Source organism: Ambystoma mexicanum, chromosome 7q (assembly GCF_040938575.1).
Source record: "Ambystoma mexicanum isolate Mex_15411 chromosome 7q, UKY_AmexF1_1, whole genome shotgun sequence".
NCBI classification, from domain to species: domain Eukaryota; kingdom Metazoa; phylum Chordata; class Amphibia; order Caudata; family Ambystomatidae; genus Ambystoma; species Ambystoma mexicanum.
Window position 1 is genome coordinate 610,621,183 of NC_090941.1, and position 18,490 is coordinate 610,639,672.

The 18,490-nt window shown below is 46.0% G+C and overlaps 1 protein-coding gene across 3 annotated transcripts in view; it reads left to right on the forward strand.

The window, feature by feature from the left end:
- DCLK1 (doublecortin like kinase 1) overlaps positions 1-18,490 on the forward strand; it is a 1,453,755-nt gene that overhangs the window by 127,703 nt on the left and 1,307,562 nt on the right. The window lies entirely within an intron of this gene.

The following is an 18,490-nucleotide window of genomic DNA, read 5'->3' on the forward strand; positions in this document are numbered from 1 at the left end:
TAAGGTAGCAGCCAGCAAGTGGCAAGTGCAAGGGTAAGTGCGGACATCAGCAATCAAGGTCTGGTGTGGGGACTGAAGGGATACAGAACAGTCCCAAAGTGCGGGGGTTGCCAGGTGGGCAGTGCAGGTGTGTGATGCTGGTGGGAGAGGGAACTGGGCCCGGGATCAGAAGGGTGTCCAGGTAGCCAGTGCAGTACCGGTTTCAGCCAGGGGTCAGCAGGGTAGAGGAGGAGAGAAGGCAGAAGCAAAGAGAAAGGTTTTGAGGTGTTTCCGGAACAGGAGATGGTTCTCCTCAAGTTTAAGGGAGGGAGGGAGGGAGCGAGGCTGTTCCAGAGGGAGGCACCAGCCAAGGAGAGAGATCTACCCCCAACTCGTTGCTTGGAGAAGCGACTGACACTGAGGGAGTTGGAGGCAGATGAGCGAAGAGCTTGAGAAGGAAGATACTTAGGAAGAGCGAGTTGGAGGTATTGACGTCCCAGAGCCCAGAAGGCCTTGTGGATGATGCAGGGGGCTTTAAACTTAAGCCTTGCAGCCACTGGGAACCAATGCAGATATTTCAGTGTTGGAGAGATACGATCCCTGGGCTTGAGGCCAAGGACAAGTCTCGCAGTCCTGTTCTAGATGAGTTGCAAAGGGCGGAGAGTAGAAGCAGGCAGATTTAGGAAGAGGCTGTTGCAATAGTCCAGCCTGGAGAGAACCAGGGCTCTGGAGACAGTGAGCTTCTGGGGGAAGGAGAGGAAAGGCAGAATACCTCTGAGCTGGTAGTGTGACTTCTTGGAGACTTCAGAGATGTGAGGAGAAAAGGAGAGTGTGGAGTCAAAGATGACCCCAAGGTTTTTGGCTTTGTAGGTGGGAACGGGAAGAGGACCAAGAGAGGCTGGCCAGAGAGCAGCAGGAAAGGAGGGAGCGGGTGTGCCAATGAGGAGAATCTCAGTCTTACTGGTATTAAGGCAGAGGTCATTGGCAGCACAACACTCCTGGATGGCAGACAGACAGTCAGAGATGTGGGAAGGAGAGGAGGAGGTTGAGGGTAGCCTGAAAATGAGCTGAGTTTCATCCGCATAGCACTGAAAGTTGGGGCAGAGAGCGGCGATGCGATGGTCAAGAAGTGCCAGGTATTGGTTGAACAGCCAGGGAGAGAGGTTAGACTCCTGGGGGTCACCACAGGTAGAGAGAAAGGTAGCGGAGAGGAAGGACCCAAGTTGGACCTGGGAGGGCTCGTTAGAGAGGAAAGAAGTCAGCCACGCCAGAGCCTGACAAGAGCCTGACCAGTGATACCCAGGTTATCACGGAGACGGTTGGGCAGGATGGTATGGTTGACAGTATCAAAGGCAGATGAGAGATCAAGCAGGATGAGGACACAAGGGGTGTTAGAGTCAGAGAGGTGTGAGAAGTTTCTAAGCGTGAGATCGGAAATCGAACCTTTGTTGCGCTGTGTTTTCTTGCTTCCAAGACGAACGGGTTGACCCTGGGCTATCCTTCCTCGCCATACAACTAACTATTACAAATTCTATAAAAACACACCCCTTTAAAAGAAGACAGAAAATGCAGAACAAAGCTGTGTAGGCATTTTGGCTATTTTAGCAGGGAGGAAAAAGGGCCTTAGTCAAAACAGCCTCAAAAATATACTAATGGAAAAGGGGCTCTCAGTAGTACCTGATTCCAGTTCTTAGCCAGTTTGATGGGGCTGAACCAGGTTTTGCGATGGGATACTTGTGTATTGAACCGGGCTCCAAGGTGATGTGTCATGCTGATGTGAGGTGGTGAGTCAGCGTCGAGCCAGGTTGAAGCGTTGCTCCATGCGGTTTGAATGTGGCATTGAGCGATGCAGGTCGATGGGTCACTAAGACTGGTTGGACCATTGAGCATTGTTCGAAGCAATGAGTGCTGCTGTTTTGGATTGATGAGCGATGCAATGCTACAGAAATTAGAGTGAAATTTCGATGAGAAGTCCTGTTGGTTTGATGATACGGCGGTTCGAAGTAGTTTGCACAGTGCACTGGTGCATGAGCTGGACAGGTAACAGGCTCTGCCTGGATGATGTTGCCTCATACTTGTTCGATGTATGCAAGCATGGTTTGAAGTTCGAAGATAAGTTCCAAAGGTAGAATTGTGGGTCTGTGGTTTGAAAGTGTCTAACCCGGTTGAATTCAATTTGAGTTGATTTGAGCATTGAAAACAGGAGACCTGGTAGCTTTGGCTTCTCTGGATGCTGTGAGACCCACTTCAGGGGTCTCCCAGACATGGTGAGTCTTTTTCAGGCTCTGCTTTCCCAGACGATGGAGGTTTGCTAGCAGACTGGCATCCCTTGGTCCATAGCAAAGGCACCCCAAATGTGCCCTGGGAATGGGTAGGGAGACAATATTTTCTCAGCCTTGGAACACCTGTCTTCACCTCTGCCAGAGGGCTTTGGAAATGTCTGCTTTGCACAGTGCACTGGTGCATGAGCTGGACAGGTAACAGGCTCTGCCTGGATGATGTTGCCTCATATTTGTTCGATGTATGCAAGCATGGTTTGAAGTTCGAAGATAAGTTCCAAAGGTAGAATTGTGGGTCTGTGGTTTGAAAGTGTCTAACCCGGTTGAATTCAATTTGAGTTGATTTGAGCATTGAAAACAGGAGACCTGGTTGCTTTGGCTTCTCTGGATGCTGTGAGACCCACTTCAGGGGTCTCCCAGACATGGTGAGTCTTTTTCAGGCTCTGCTTTCCCAGACGATGGAGGTTTGCTAGCAGACTGGCATCCCTTGGTCCATAGCAAAGGCACCCCAAATGTGCCCTGGGAATGGGTAGGGAGACAATATTTTCTCAGCCTTGGAACACCTGTCTTCACCTCTGCCAGAGGGCTTTGGAATTGTCTGCTTTCCAACAAGGTCCAGATGAATTCTTCATGATGTCCTTGAATGTCCAAAAGTGACAAATCCCCTCTTTTATAGGTAAAAGGTCACAGGGGATTGGATGAAAGCAAGTCTTCTTTAAGGGGTCCAAGAGACCCTTGCCTCCTGATGTCATACACAACATACTTTGTTCAACAAGTAGAGAAAGGGACAGGATGGAAAGGAAAGCCCACAGAAAAGGTAGATGGGGGAACACTTCCTCAAGCCTGCTGAGGCTCTCTGATTTCTCTCCCCCCCTTTCTCAGCCTGCTGCTTCAAAAACTCTCTAGTGTGCCACCCCCATGTTGTGGCTTGCCTTCTTACATGGAATTGCCTCTTTGAACCCAGGCTTTCAGATGATCTCCCGGGAATTATCAGACCTGGTACATAGGAGTTACCAATACTCCCAGAGAGTCAACAGAGACAGGCATACTGCCTTCTGTCTCTTTCACTGGAATGCAGAACGTCAGTCTACCTGATATCCGCATAGCCTCTCATAGGTAGTGTGAGTTCACAAGGTTGACACTGGCATGATCTCAATTTGATGAGGCTTTAATAATTATGCGAACTATCAGCCTCCATACCAAAACATAGGTATGGCTTATATTTCAACGTTATCCTGCCAACAGTCAATAGCTTATCATAATTATTATGGTATGTTGAATCAGAGGTACTGACCTTCATGCATCCTCTGCCTGACAGAGTATTGTGCTCCAGAAGCTTTCAAAAGGAAACATGTGACATTTGAACCTGCTCTGTGCCACAGTAGAGAGAGCAGGTGCTGTAGCTGTGTCAGGAGACAGGTGTAGTGGGGCACATGTGTACACTATGCTTCTGACATGGAGTTTCCTGAAAGGGTGGAGTCTGGTTAGCAGACCACACTTTCTGTGATGGATTGCCCACATAATTTCATCATTAACAAAAACCAAACAAGTCAGGCGTGTACACCCTTGCAAGATGGCAATCCTATACACACACACACACACACACAACCACCACTCCCCCACCCCCTCCCGATACATATCATTTTTCATTAATTTCAATTTTTGTCAGCTGAGGCAAGACACAAGGTGTCAGCTGTGTATGCTACTATGAATGAGCCTTACATCCCTACCTGGAAAAGATGTGGCAGATTAATTTTGTGAGCAGCTTTAGCACCCCAAACAAAATGTTTTCTCTTGTCTGACAATTTACACTATACCACCAGTGCAAGCAAACCTTTAAAGAAAGCACACAAAAGCAAGACCGATGAGCTACTCATCTGCGACATGGGGCAACAAAGTAAGACTGGATGAGCTACTCAGCTATGACATGGGGGGCAACGAAGTAAGACTGAATGAGTTGGTCTTCTGTGCCATGGGGCAACTAGGCCAGACTGGATAAACTACTCATCTGCGACATGGGGCAACTAAGCAAGACTGGATAAACTACTCATTTGCGACATGGGGCAACTAAGCAAGACTGGATGAGTAACTCTTCTGTGACATGTGGCAACTATGCAAGACTGGATGAGCTACTCATCTGCGACATGGGGCAACAAAGTAAGACTGGATGAGCTGCTCATCTGCGACATGGGGCAACAAAATAGACTGGATGAGCTGCTCATCTGCGACATGGGGCAACAAAGTAAGACTGGATGAGCTGCTCATCTGCGACATGGGGCAAAAAAATAGACTGGATGAGCTGCTCATCTGCGACATGGGGAAACTATTCGAGACTGGATGATCTACTCATCTGCGACATGGGGCAACTAAGCAAGACTGCATAAGCCACTTATTTGTGACATGGGACCACTAAGCAAGACTGTATGAGTAACTCATCTGTGACATGGGGCAACTATGCAAGACTGGATGATCTGCTCATCTGCAACATGGGCAATTAAGCAAGCCTGGATGAAGTACTCATCTGCAACTTGGAAGCTTTGGGAATGGAAGAATATACAAGGTTGTGCTAATGTAAATTTATTCAATCTGACATTTCCCAATTTGACCGACATTTTTTTAACACCCTATCAGCGGGGAGACTATTTGCCAAGATGCAATCCAATAAATAATGCCAGAGATACCATTAAAGGATGGCTGGCATTTGGATCACCTTCTCTGATTTTTAATCACAACACTTACCGAAGCCCAATATCAAATCCTAGGACATAGATAAATTGTAAGCTGTCCCCTTCAGTACGAGCTGCACTTGTGCAAGTAGATGATCTCACCCCTTAGGCACAATGCCACAAAAATTCTGGCAGATCCAAGCGTTGAAAAATGGCTGCCACGAGAGGAAAGCGAACACGTTGATCATGCACCGCATACTATTCCAAGGCAAATCCATACTGCAATCAAGAGGTTGGACCTTTATAGTTGACTTCTCCAGTCCAATTATTATCTTAAAGTATTTTTGGGATGGAAATTATTTTTCAAAGAGGGAACAGAATAATTACGGATCTTAATATGTTCTTTTTCATGGCGAATAAGTTAAGATATACATCATTATGTCGTTATTGGAAACTTTCATTTGTATTTCAGCTTATCTTTTCAATTTTTGATACAAAACACCAAAAGAGAGTATTTCACTGCCACTGTGTGCCCACTTCCAGAAGATATACTCAGAGGTCTGGCGGTGGGGGGAAATGGGGCGTGATCTGCACCTTCGAGCGGACACATTTTACATGCCTGTCAAATGCTCCAATTTAAGGCCTATTGGGTCGCATGGTCTGTGCCAGTACACATTGTTCCAATGCACTTTAGTGGGTCAGTTTTGGCAGATTATGGTGCATTTACAGAAAACACTTCAGTGGATAGAAAATGAATGAATTGACATGCTTCATTGGAGTATTGGAAAATTGGTACAAAAAGATCTTTGGTAGGAATTTGATGGACCGTCTCTGGTGGCATTGTTTGTGTTTTTTGGTGGTTTTGAAGCTATCTAAGCTTTACTTGTGCTGCATCATTGGAATTGGGCTGGTATGGAGCTCCACCAAAGTATTGTAGAGGGGCTAAGGGGATATATATGGGGCAAAATTAACCTGTCAAAAAAATAAATTCCCCCAATTCTCCTTCGAGCAAATGTATTCGATGTAATCACCCTGAACCCCATGAAGAGATACTTTGCTGCGACCTAGTCTGGGGCCACGCCCTCACTCTCCCCCAAAAATGAGAAATAGTAAATTGTTTCCATTTCCAGGTCTGCTGAAGAAGTTGTGAATTGGTATTTTGATTACTTTTGTGTGCCTCTTCCTTTCTCACTTTCTTGTTTTTTTGTTGATGTATAGTGCCTTTTCCCAGTTAATTTGTCCCTTAATTGTTTTGTTTTTTGCTCCACCACTATGAAAACCTATTACTCAAACATTACAGTGTCAGCATATAATAAATAATCCCAAAAATCCAAAAACCACATCAATAAGTGAAAAGAAGTAATTTGCAGAAACCTACCCACAATATATTCAAGGAATGAGCTAATCATGCAACCCGGGTAGACCGGCTTTGTGAGCTTCATGCTAGTGTGAACTGCACTGCCCGTAAGTGATGTCAAATGCACCACTTTCGCATGTGAAAACACTGCAGAATAATCTTCTATAGCGAAACACTCCAGATAATGCCATATGCTACATGCGGGTCACACTATTGATGCATACCACCATGCTTTGCACCTAAAGTACAATGTAACACAAAAGATTGTAACAGTGTCTGTTCCCGCCACAAAATGAAGCAATGGTGCAACACCTTTTTAATAGGAAAGAGAGAGAGCCCTTACTGTTAGTGGGATGATGTGAGAAACAGTGGTTAATCCCGCAATTACATCTTTTTTATCCAAAAGATGTACAAAAAAATTAAATACTTCTGTATGTCATTTTACACGTTCAGTGCACAACTATGTTTCTTTATTGGTGAACACCTTGTGCACTACAGTAAACAACCAAACAACATCAAAACTGTTTGAATGAAAAAGGACAGCCACTACAAACTACAAGACTGTTCAAGTTCCTGCCTGTTGATTCCCCCCTGTCTATGTAACATTCTCTTGTAGTCCCTCCATTGGTTGGAAGCCATGAGCTCCATGGCCCACCTAGTGGATGGGTCGGCCTGTGCTGCTGTGGCCAGGTCCTGGACAGTGAGAGCGGGAGGTAAGGCCTGTTCTGTGACGTAGCATAGGTATTCAGCATCCCCTTCCCTCAGTGACATGTCCCTTGTTGTCGGGTGCCGTGAGGTGTAGTACGCAGGCTTGCTGTCTCCCCCTGGTCTGTGTGTGATTTCATAGGCGTATTCTTGTAGGAGGATGCCCCACCTTTCCATCCTTGGTAGCATCTTTGTTCTCAGGTTGCCAAATAGTGATAGGAGGGCCTGGTGGTCCGTTATGAGGGTGAAACTCTCCCCGTTCACAAAGTGGTGGAAGTATTTGCAAGCCCACACTGCTGCCAAGCTTTCCTTCTACGCCTGCGAGTATGCGCTCTCCGTATGCTTGCGCACGCCACCTCAAAGCTTGCATGCACGTACAGTCTCTCACGTTGCGCCAGGATGACCCCTATGCTGACCAGGATGGGGCGGACCACCAGTTCTGTGTGCCATTGTGGATTGAAGTAGGCGAGATGAGTTGCATTTGCCAGTTCGGATTTGATGGTGTCAAATGCCTTCTGGCACCCGTGGGACCAGGTGAATGGCTCGTCTTTCCGTAGCAGTCGTTTTAGCGGTTCAGTGGTGACCTTTCTACACCTCCGGCCTTGACGAAGCCAGTGGAGTCTTTGATGCATGCGGTCCATCTGGGACCCCTGGCCAGCTGAGGATGGAGGCTGAATGGGCATGGCTTCCTCAAGAACGCCACATTGCTGGGGCTCTGCTGCGCTGCTCCATGTTCCCTTGTTCCCCTGCTGGGTCAACCATGGTGGTCAGTGTATTGGGCTCTTGCGCTTCTAGGGGTGTACTGCTCTACGAGGCTGTGTCTTTCTGCTGTCCCCGATGGTATGCATCTATGTGCTCATGGCAGGAGAATTATCACTCATTCTGCATCCACTGTGTCTTTTGTGGGTGCTGTGTGTCCCTTCTGTTGTTCGCCGAGATCTGTGGGTGGGGCATCAGGTGGTGAGGGCCGTACTTTCCTTTCTGTGGTGGTGCCTTCTGTTAGTGTCCTGATCTTTGTAGCACTTTCCCCTTTGTGCATCTGATGTACTGTTCCTGTTCGTTTTATTGCAGTGAGAATAGTTAAATGTTATTTGTTGTTTCTTTCTTTAACTTTCCTCATGCGCTCGCTTGTGACAGGCTTTCCCACATGTTATGGGGTGGGTAGGATGACATGTCTGGGCGGTTGAAACCTCCTCTTAGGCTGGGGGTGGGTCGATAGTGTGCGAGCATTGTGGCTCTTAAGCAGGCGAAGGATGAGTAGACAGCTCGGGCGTGGACACCGGCTCCCTGGCAGGCAGGCTCGCTGCGGCGCAGTGCATGTGGCTCAAAAGACAGGTGGACTGCCGCCAAGGGACGCCAGCCTCTCGAGCAACAAAGATGAGTGATTGCCTCAAAGGACGCTGGGATCTCGGCGGGTGAGCCTGCGTGTGGCTCGCAATAGGACGGCTGCTTAGGCACGCTGGACAGGATGATGTTTTTTTTATCCTCGCCGCCAGTTATTGGGCTTTGGGCCTATGGGCTGGGAACAGAGGACAAGATTCACTGTCTTAGTTCATTCACCTACTTTATTAATAGTCCCGCCTTTTCCTCCCTGAGGCTCCTCCTCTTCCTCTCCTTACAGACTTGCCTCTTAACCCTTAAGGGGGCAGGCACTTCCCTCGCAACACCCTGCAAAGCCAGTTATCTACGGGACCGATGCAGCTGTTATTGCCGTGGGGGAAGCGCTGTACCCAAAAGTGGCCTAGTAAGCGTCGGCACTCCAAGTGCCTATCCCACCACTGCACTCTTACCCATGCAATCCCCCATATTCACTCCAAAGAGCTGTGAGAAGTCGAATGCTGTTGCGTCCTCTGAGAAGTCGAATGCTGTCGTGTCCCGGCCGCCAAAGAGAGCTCCTCTCTTGTGGCTCTGAATTGAAAGCCCACCCACCCCCAGGCTCGAAGCTGGGCTAGCTACGCCCAGGGAGGGAACGGCATTTCTGTTTACACCACCCTCGTAGGAGTGGAGGCAGAGCAGACACAGGAGGCTAGAGGGGGAGCCCGCTATGCCAGCTGCCCCTCTAGTGCCCCCTGAATGGGTTGGAGCATCTGCTGAGCAGTGGCACCCGCTGCATGGGCTGCAGCAGTAGACTAAATTCCCTCACACACCAAACAGGTCGAAATGGATGAGTGGCCGGCTGCAATGCAGTTTGACAAGTGCAATTCACAAATCTGAGTCCATTAAGCAGCAGTTACATGTCATTGACCTACAAGGCTTCCTCCAAGCAGCGACTCCTGTCAACTCACCCTCCTTTCAGTGGTGTCAGAAACGTACTTAGGCATATTTACATTCTCCCAAGCAGCTTGTATACTCCCTGAAAACATTCATCGGCATAAAAAAACTGCAATTCTCGATTGATTTCAATAGGATTACACACAAATACATTTGACATAACATCTCCCTCCTTAGAGTCTCAACAGGTGTAGAGGTTCCCAGGTGTGTAGCAGCTCTTACCTGTAATAGTGTCCACTGTGGCCATACCTGTGTGTTGGTAACTGTGAAGAGGGGACTCACTGTACAGCCAAGGCCTGTTATACCTGGCACCTAGCTCCACATGGTCTCTGCAGCCATTGTGGACTGCCTTGACAAGGCAGGCCATGATGGCATTTGCATGGCCAGTTCCCAGGGATCCCTGGTCCTACCTCAGTGGCGACACTGGAACAATCCACTCCTGGTTGCGTGGCAAGGCTACACTCGAATGTCTGCCTGCAGGTGGCTTTGGGTAAGTATCAGGCCTTGCGGTACACAAAAGAAAGCAAGGCAGAGCTGTACCAGTAACACAAGTATTTCTTTGAACCTTGAGTGCCAACTAGTGACAAAGCCGTTTGGATCACCAATGTTGAGCCAGTGCCCCCAGGAGTTTGGGCCCACAATGGAACAGGCAGCATCAGCGCCTCTTGTTCAGTGCTGTCCTAAAACAGCTCTTAGCTTGTGAGGGGTTTTTCCACCCTAGTGTGAGAGTCTCAGCCCTAAAATGATGTAGGAGAATTACCTAGTATTTCGGCGCTGGACTGCCCCAGGGCAGGACAAAGACTGATATGCATGGACATTTCTTCTCTGTGAAAGGGACAGTGAGCTAAAGGCTTGGTAGAGTCTCTCCCAGGGGTTATTCACCCAGGAACAGGTCATTGGGCTGTGTTCGTGCTGCTAGAGAGATTTCCAGACCCCCCTTGTGTTGCAAAAATGATGTAACCTGCGCAATACTGGACTATGCGTAGTTTGTGAAACTGCTTTCAATAAAGGCTCAGTAACACACAGTTGAAATTGCAGCACTAGTGCATGGACTAGGGTGGACATTGAATAGGAAGCAGCACAGGCTGGATCCCTCAGGCTAGATGCAGGCGACAGAAAGCAATTTATCCAAAGGTCTACACTTGGATTTCAAATGACATTGTCAAAACATACTACAAAACAGCTGATTTAGGGATTAGTTGCGGATGGATCCCCATAGTGGATGGCCAGTCAGACATCAGAAAGCGTGGTTGTCGGGGCCCCAGGTAGACGCATGGCTTCAGGTGCGTTAGGCGTACGTTTGATAGCTTTACTGAGCTATGCGCTCTTCTTGGCTCTGTTGGGGAGTGATGGGGAGGACGATGACTGCTTACCGATCAATCCAAAAAAACATAAGGACCAACACATGGCTCCATAGAATTTCAGCACGAAAACCCAACAATCCCTACCATCCCTTACATTATGCTTAATTCTGCATGATGCTACATTATGCAAATGCTTAATTCAGTATGATTTACGTAATGCAACGGGCAGTAAAAAAATTCATTGTAATTCACTGTTCCCCCCCTATCTTCTTACGACTGCACTATAAAAATACTGAATTGTATTGCTGCACTTAAAAAAAGTGCTCGTCTTTGGTGGTGCTTCAAGGGATCAATTCTCAGCGTGCCAGAAAAGTCCGTTTATGACTGTAGTTTGCAAATAAAAATGGCCTATTAAATCCCAGAAACATAAAGCAGCTATAATTACCATCGTGAAAAGTTACTATTTCACATCAGTTTGGAGAACAACGTTGCAAAAGAGAAAGCACATAGCAGCCATTTTGGAAATGACAGCAGATACTGTTCTCAGCGGAAACTCGTTTTTGAAAATGAGTTACTTTTAATTAAATCGCTGTTATCCAGTGGGGTTCAGCCACTGTTATGATGATACACTTTGCATGTGTCGCGAAGCCTGTTTTTTTACTTTACACTGCTCTGTTGGTTAATAATTGACATATCAGCAACACAATTCTGCAGCTCTCCAGGAATGAGCAGAACACGTGTCAAGCATATATTAGTGTGCTTGGTTCTTTCATCGTATACAACTTCCAAGTGCCCATCAGCCAGGGTCTGTGCCCCCACTTTGCCCTTCTTTTTTTGGAATTTGTAAATTTCCAAAAGGACACATGTTAATAACACCATAATTAAAGTTACTATAGAAATTCAAATGGTAGATTTAAAGTCATTATATGTATAAAAGTCAAAGTTTGTCTCTGGGTTTGTGGCAGGATTTGTGGGTCTGTGGCTTGGCAAGTGTTGTTCCTTAAACAATTCCAAACGGTTTCACCAATCTGCACCAAATTTTGCATAGTTACCTGTTAGGACCCTTCAGACATTCCTGGCTACATGGCACTTGGACACCTCACCCCTTTCCCTGGATTTCAGCAAAAGTTAAAATTTGTTTGTGGGTTTGTGGCCTGCTGACGAAGCCGTAAAACCATGTTCACCAGGAATGGAAACAAAAAATGTATGAGAGGCGAATGGACCTGAGAGGCGAAGGCAGGTAGCATTCAAGAAGTTTCCACATTTTTGCACCATCAGGTGAAATTTCTTTCCAGAAGATTGCTGCGAGATGGTGCCTTCCGACGAAGCTGTAAAACATGTTCACAGGGAAGGGAAACAAAAATGTTTGCCGCATCTGGTGAAATTACCTTTCCAGATGATTTTTGTAAAATGGTGCCTGCTGACGAAGCTGTAAACCATGTTCCCCAGGAAGGGAAACCAAAAATGTTGTTTCTCAACCAGTCCTGACACAAGGAACAAAGCTCGGGACTTTGAGAACAACGTTTTAAGGCCATAGGATAAACGTTTTCTGTGATAATTGCACTGCAATGCACCACAATGAACTGCACCACGCCAGGGTGAGGCTGAACAGCGACCTACAGGATCATTAATTTTCAACAATTGATGAAAGTGTTATCATGTCTGTCTACAGAACCCGTTCGGAGAACGGATACTTCTGATAGTCATAAATAAAAATTCTCATGCTTGATCACAAACAGTCATGGCAAAAAATACAGCTAAGAATGAATAATCGAGTATGTTGTAGTTTATGGCCAGGATCCAGTAAGAGCATATAAAATGCACAGCCCTCTTTTTCTTAATTGCAAGGTTGATGACAAAAACCTGCAATCTGACACACAGTGTGCAACTCAGGATTTAACTGCAAGAGTTTTAATAATAATAATAATACTTTAATGTGATATAGTAAGAAAATAAATTCAAACTTTACACATATATCAAAAGTCAAAAAAGTTAAACTCCTAGAATCATACATAAAATACATCTAATAAAATCGTCAGGTCCTCGAGCATTAATCACTGAAATGGGGTCTAATACAGAATACGCAATCTAAATTCAAAGAAACTCGAAGAGACTAAATTCCTTCTTTACTGATGTTTTCAACTGCTATCACCAGTTGGCAAAAGTGCCTACGCCACTTTATGATAATTAGTAATAGAGTGAGCTAAATTTCCTAATCCACGTTCTATCTGTTGCCAGACATTATAGAGGGCTATAAATAGGTGCATGTTGGAGGTATTAATACAATATAGCCAGAATGAAAATTTAGATATGGTGCTAAGATCATGCACGAATTCAGCCAGAAACTTGACAATAGTGTTCTTAAGTGCCGTGCATTGGGTTAGAACATGTCTGGCTGTTTCAGGACACAAGGGAGATTTGCACAAGCGGCAAATTCGCTCTGCAGTAGGAATGTTTTCCCTGGCTCCAGTAATCGACAGGGTAGGTAGTTGACCTAGTCGGAACAGGATAATAAATCGGCGGAGTCTTCTAGTGGGACAGAGTAAAAGGTAGTCTTGAGGTTTCATGAACTTGAATGTTCTATAGTTCACACGACGGTAAGATTTAAGAGTGTCCAGGTGGGCGAAGTTCTCCAGCCAGTCCCATAGGTCCACCTTTTTCCCCAGGGCATTTGACATTTCCTTGGTCACCGTAGTCCCTTTATGTTTCCAACCTATATCGTCCAGGAATTTTCCCATGTCTTTATACAGAAGGGAGGAAGTATGTTTTTTACTGAATTCCTGGTGTAAGACTGCTAAGAGGGGATTGACCGTTCCACTTGTCATTTTCAGATAGAACCCAGTTCTTCTTTTTAATACCATGGCCTTCAATGAGGGCAGGCCCAGTTCTAATCTTATCAAGGCCATCGGTACCCCCGGGGGGAGCCCCAAAATGCGTCGCCAAAACTTTCCCTCTAGCACTTGGAGCCAAGCCAGGTTCATCGTCAGCAGAGATTCTAGTCCATAGATGACCATTGGTGCAAAGACTTGTATGTAGAGGTGACGTGTTCCCCACAGAGTAAAGCCTCCTTGTTTATTAGTGAAAGATGCAATAAGTGAGATCACTTGGAGGGCCCTGCTGATACGGCCCTGTTTACATAGTGCATAATCACCTAAGGGCTCTATTTCCACTCCTAAATAACGATAGGACGGAACATACATAATTGTGTGTTTAAATACTGTTAAGTTCACACGGGTCACCCTTTTCCTAGTGAATCGCAGGACATTAGTTTTCTCTAGGTTAATAGTCAAGCCATTAATCTTTGCATATTCCCAGAGGGCATGGGCAGAACGCCTGAGGCCGCCGATGGTATTATCAAGGACTACTAGGTCGTCTGCATACGCCAGGACCTCGCATAACATATCCCCTATTTTGGGAGGACAGTTGTTAACCTCCGCTAGAGTCGCCGGTATGTCGTGAACATACAGGTTATAGATGAGGGGCGCTGTGACACAGCCCTGCTTAACCCCTCTATTTTGTGGTACATTTTGAGTCGATTGGCCCTCCTGATTTAAACGTAGGCGTACTGAGGTATCACAGTGCAACAGTCTGAGGTAATACAGCAAGCCAGAGGGGCACCCCAAAGCTTCAAGCTTGTTCCACAGCCTTGCTCTTGGGATCGAGTCAAATGCCGCCTTAAAATCAATAAATAGTGCATAAAGAGGGGGCTGATCCCTGCTAAGTGCCCTCGTACGCAGAACATCCATTACAAGGAGGTTGTGCGTTGTTGAAAAATCTCGTCTAAAACCGCACTGGAATGTACTGAGTATTTTCTTGTCATTCACCCATTTTTGCATTTCACTAAGCAGAAGTGAGGCAAAGAGTTTCCCAGTGACATCCAACATAGATAGAAGTCTGTAATTATTTGGATCAGTGCGATTACCTTTTTTAAATATCGGGATCAAAATAGCAGTTTGCCAGGTACGAGGAATTTCCCCCGATGCAAAGACCTTATTGAACAATATGGAAAGCAATTCTGCCCAGTAGGGCGGGTTGCTTTTTATCACCACATTAGCTAGCCCATTGGGGCCAGGGGCTCTTGATGACTTGAGGGTAGCAATTTTGTTAAGTATAGCTCTCGGGGAAACATCAAAAGGTTGTAGAATAGGGGGCTTCCCCATGGGACAGCTTGTAGATCCATCTTCTTCCATATTGCGTTTCAGGAGGAATAGTTCCCAGATTTTCTCATTAATAGGATTGACAATGCTGCCTTTGCCCTTGGTTCTATTCTCATTTAAGAGTGCCCAAATGCTACGCGAATTTTTAGAGCAGATGGTTTTAACAAGTCGCTGGTGACAAATGTTCTTCTCAGATCTCTTGATATTCTTCACCTCTGCTCTATAACAACTTTTAATCGATCTTAATTTTTCAAGGTATACCGCTCCTGTGAGATTCAGGCATTTTAGGCTACGTATCCCTTTTCTGAGTTCTCTCTTGGCGTCCCGGATTTGCCCATTATATCGACGAGGAGCGGATCCTTCTTTCACGAGATATCCCTTTTTAATAGCTGCGTGGGAACCTGAGAATCCTAGTATCCACTCTTCTATTTCATTAGCAGTCTTGGCCAAGAAGTCATTCCCACCCTCTTCTGTGTCCAGCTTAAGAGCCTCTGCGGCAGCTCTAACATTCTTCTCTGACCAAACTATTCTAGTTCCTGCGCAATTAGTTGAAATATTTCCTATGTTCAACTTCGGAGTGTCAGGAATTGAGGTCAGGATTGAGCATATTACTGCCGCATGGTCACTCCAGCTGTTGGTCTTTACCCACAAGTCCTCCACTCTGGTCTGCATCAGGGGGCACATGAATATATAATCCAATGTGCTCCGAGACGATCCATTAGACCAGGTATACTTCCCCGGCCTATCTCCCAGGGTGCGGCCGTTGATCATTGCCAAGTCCCAAGATTTAAACAATTGCATCCACCCCAGTCCTTCCTTCTCTCTCTTCTTGTGTGTCATCGTACAACTGGTGCTGAGGCGCGGGTTGGGTGAAATAGAAGTTTCGTCGATCATATGACAATTAAAATCTCCAACTACCACCACTGCAGTATTACTAGATCCCAGTGACCAGGAAGATAATAAATTCTGTAGAGCCTCTTGGAGAGAGTCTCTTACAATTGCTCCAGGGGGGTTGTAAAGATTCACAAGAAGAAACTTAGTGCTTCCCAGGTCTAAAGGGTGAGCAACTTCCACTGCCAGTAGTTGATCCTCAGCTCCACATTGAATTTTGCGCGACCACAGAGAGTTGACAATCCCCGTAATCAGGCCGCCAAATGGGCGTCCTATAGTGCCGCGTCGTGCCGGAGCCTGGTGTACAACATAGCCATCCATATAAAGAGGGTCCAGTGCCCATGTCTCTTGTAGACAAATACAGTTCTGCTGGAATAATAGATCAGCCGAGCCCTCCTCTCTCAGAAGATGTGAGAAGCCTCTGCAATTCCAGGATAGTAATGTTAAACTTCAACGCTTCTGTATCAGCTGGGGAAGGGACTCCAGTAGGGATTTGATTGCCTGTTGCACTTCACACAGTAGGGGATTCTCCCCTAAAACTGGCTTGTTTTCCATTTCCAGGTTCGGTGTAAACTCTGGGCCCTCGGTAATTATTGAGGGGTCCATTTCTTGCAAATCCACATCAATGGCGATGTCTACAGCTCTCAGCTCTTCTTTATGGTCTCTCAGTAATTGCGCTGTGTTCAAGAACACGCAGTGTAGCGCTGATACATTCGGATTGGGCCCCGATAGTGGCTCAAGAAACAGAAAGTCATCTGATTTTAGCACACGAAGTTGTGGGATATGGTAGAGCCTGGTCAGTAGCTCAGAGCGTGCCAGCCAGGAGTGGTTATCCCTGGCATATAGGTTCTTTATAACACAGATACGGTTAGTATAATTTTCATGAGCATCCTTCGTTTTCTCTGATGGTGACGGCTCCGCCAGTTCACTCAATGAGTGTCCATCATGTACAGGCTCTGCCGGGATAAGCAGGCTTAATTCACACTCAGATTCCAAAACCTCCCCCTTACTGGAGTCCAGGTCCACCTCGCTGTCCTTTTCTTTAGGCGTCAGCCATCCTATTAGGGAGCCTTTTTTTCCTGCCATCCGGGCTGCAGCTCTCTTCATCCTTTTCCGGGCTTTTTTTGATCGAGTTTCGATAGCGGGGCCACTTCCAATAGCGGGCAGTGGGGGGCCTGTTTTTAAAGGCATATTTTTAAGAGCCTTCCTTGCCCGTCTCCTCTGCTTCCGTGTGCCGGGGCCCCGAGGGCTGAGATTCAACTCAAGGTCTTCTTCCTCAGTAGGAGCCTCTACAATCGAAGTGTTCGGCTCCCGTGCCTCTTGGGCCCCGCTCTCCTCCCTCTCTGCTGCCTTATCTTCCATCTCTTTGGCAATTAGGAGGACATCTGATAGATTTTCTTCCATCTCCTCTTGCAGTATGTTCTTCGTATCCAATGCTAATGAAATGGCATTGGTATTTGCCAAAATACGCCCTGTCATCTGTAGCAGTATTTTTAAAGCAAATTGTAGAGCTCCGACTGATGTTTGTAACTCTGCCAATTGGGTGGGTGAGTTTTAATGTTAGACGACATTGAGTAAAACCAGGTAGGAAAGGCGGTAAAACATTTCGTCCTAGCGACCAATAGAATTTGCAAAAAAGCATAAAATGTTACCAGGATTCCATGGTTCCTGTTAGTTTTAATACTTTGGTTTCGGGGAATTAGACCATCTTATTGTTATAGAGACAATTGGCAATTTGTTAAAATGGAAATGCCTAATTAAAACTCTCACTCTTCTTGAGTGATTTTGTCAAACATGCTTTGCCCAAGAATTCCTTAGAATAGGTATGGCTACAGATTCCATTTCTGCAGTGCCGTCTGCTTTAAAGGTGGGCACAGCATGCTACCCCAGACTTGTATGGTTACGTCCTGGGAATTTAAGTGGTAAAAGAATATGCTTTTTGCGATTTTGAGAATTAATTCAGTGCCAGCTGTTCCTTTTTACCCATTTGAGCTTGACAACCAATGGTTTACTTAATATATTTTGGAGTATAAAACTGATAAGACTTGATTATTTCTTCCTCCGAAATGAAGTCCAGAAAATTATTTTTCTATGCTGGATCAGATCCTCTGCACAAGTGACCGCCAGCCTCTCTTCTATGCAGAAAACAGAAGGCGATATTGGGGCGGCTAAGAATAAAGATCAAAGCAGAGTTTTATGTCAGGCTGGGATCAGTCCATCCCCACACTGTGGAGTAAAATTAAGTTGATTAAGTGTCAAACATTGAAGTCAGAGCAAACACAAGGGTCTTAGCAATCTCATGATTGCCCCTTAAAACAAGTTATCTTATCTGCTTGAATATTTAGGTGTTTATCTCACTTACCCTTTTTCCCAATGTTAACACCTGTGCAGGGAAGAAAATAAACTTTTTCTAATTGTATGTCTGGCATGGATATAGATCGTAATGGGGTAGATGCAGGGCACACATTCCTTACATAGGAGTTGGATGGATTGACTTTCAGTTCCCTGGCCTTCATGTAACCTACGTAATGCGCAACCAACTTTTCAAGGGCCAATGAGGTGTGGGGCATAACCACTGCATTGTCAGCAGGTGACTTAACCAGAACTATTCCTTAAAATGTGCGGCATGCTACAAAACTCTCACTAGTTCTTTAGCTAGAGGTTTACTATATAGATAAAAAAAGGAGGAGTGGCAGTTAGTACCCTAACCTTACCCCATGTGTCCATTGGCCATTGAAATGGTACTGTTCATTCGCCGTTAGGGCATAGCTGACTGTGATGGCAATGACAGCAATATCCTGATCTTGGGGCGTCCATTTTCGCAACACTTGAGTTGGTCTATTGATACAGTCAAATGCTGCGCTCAGGTCCATGAATGCTA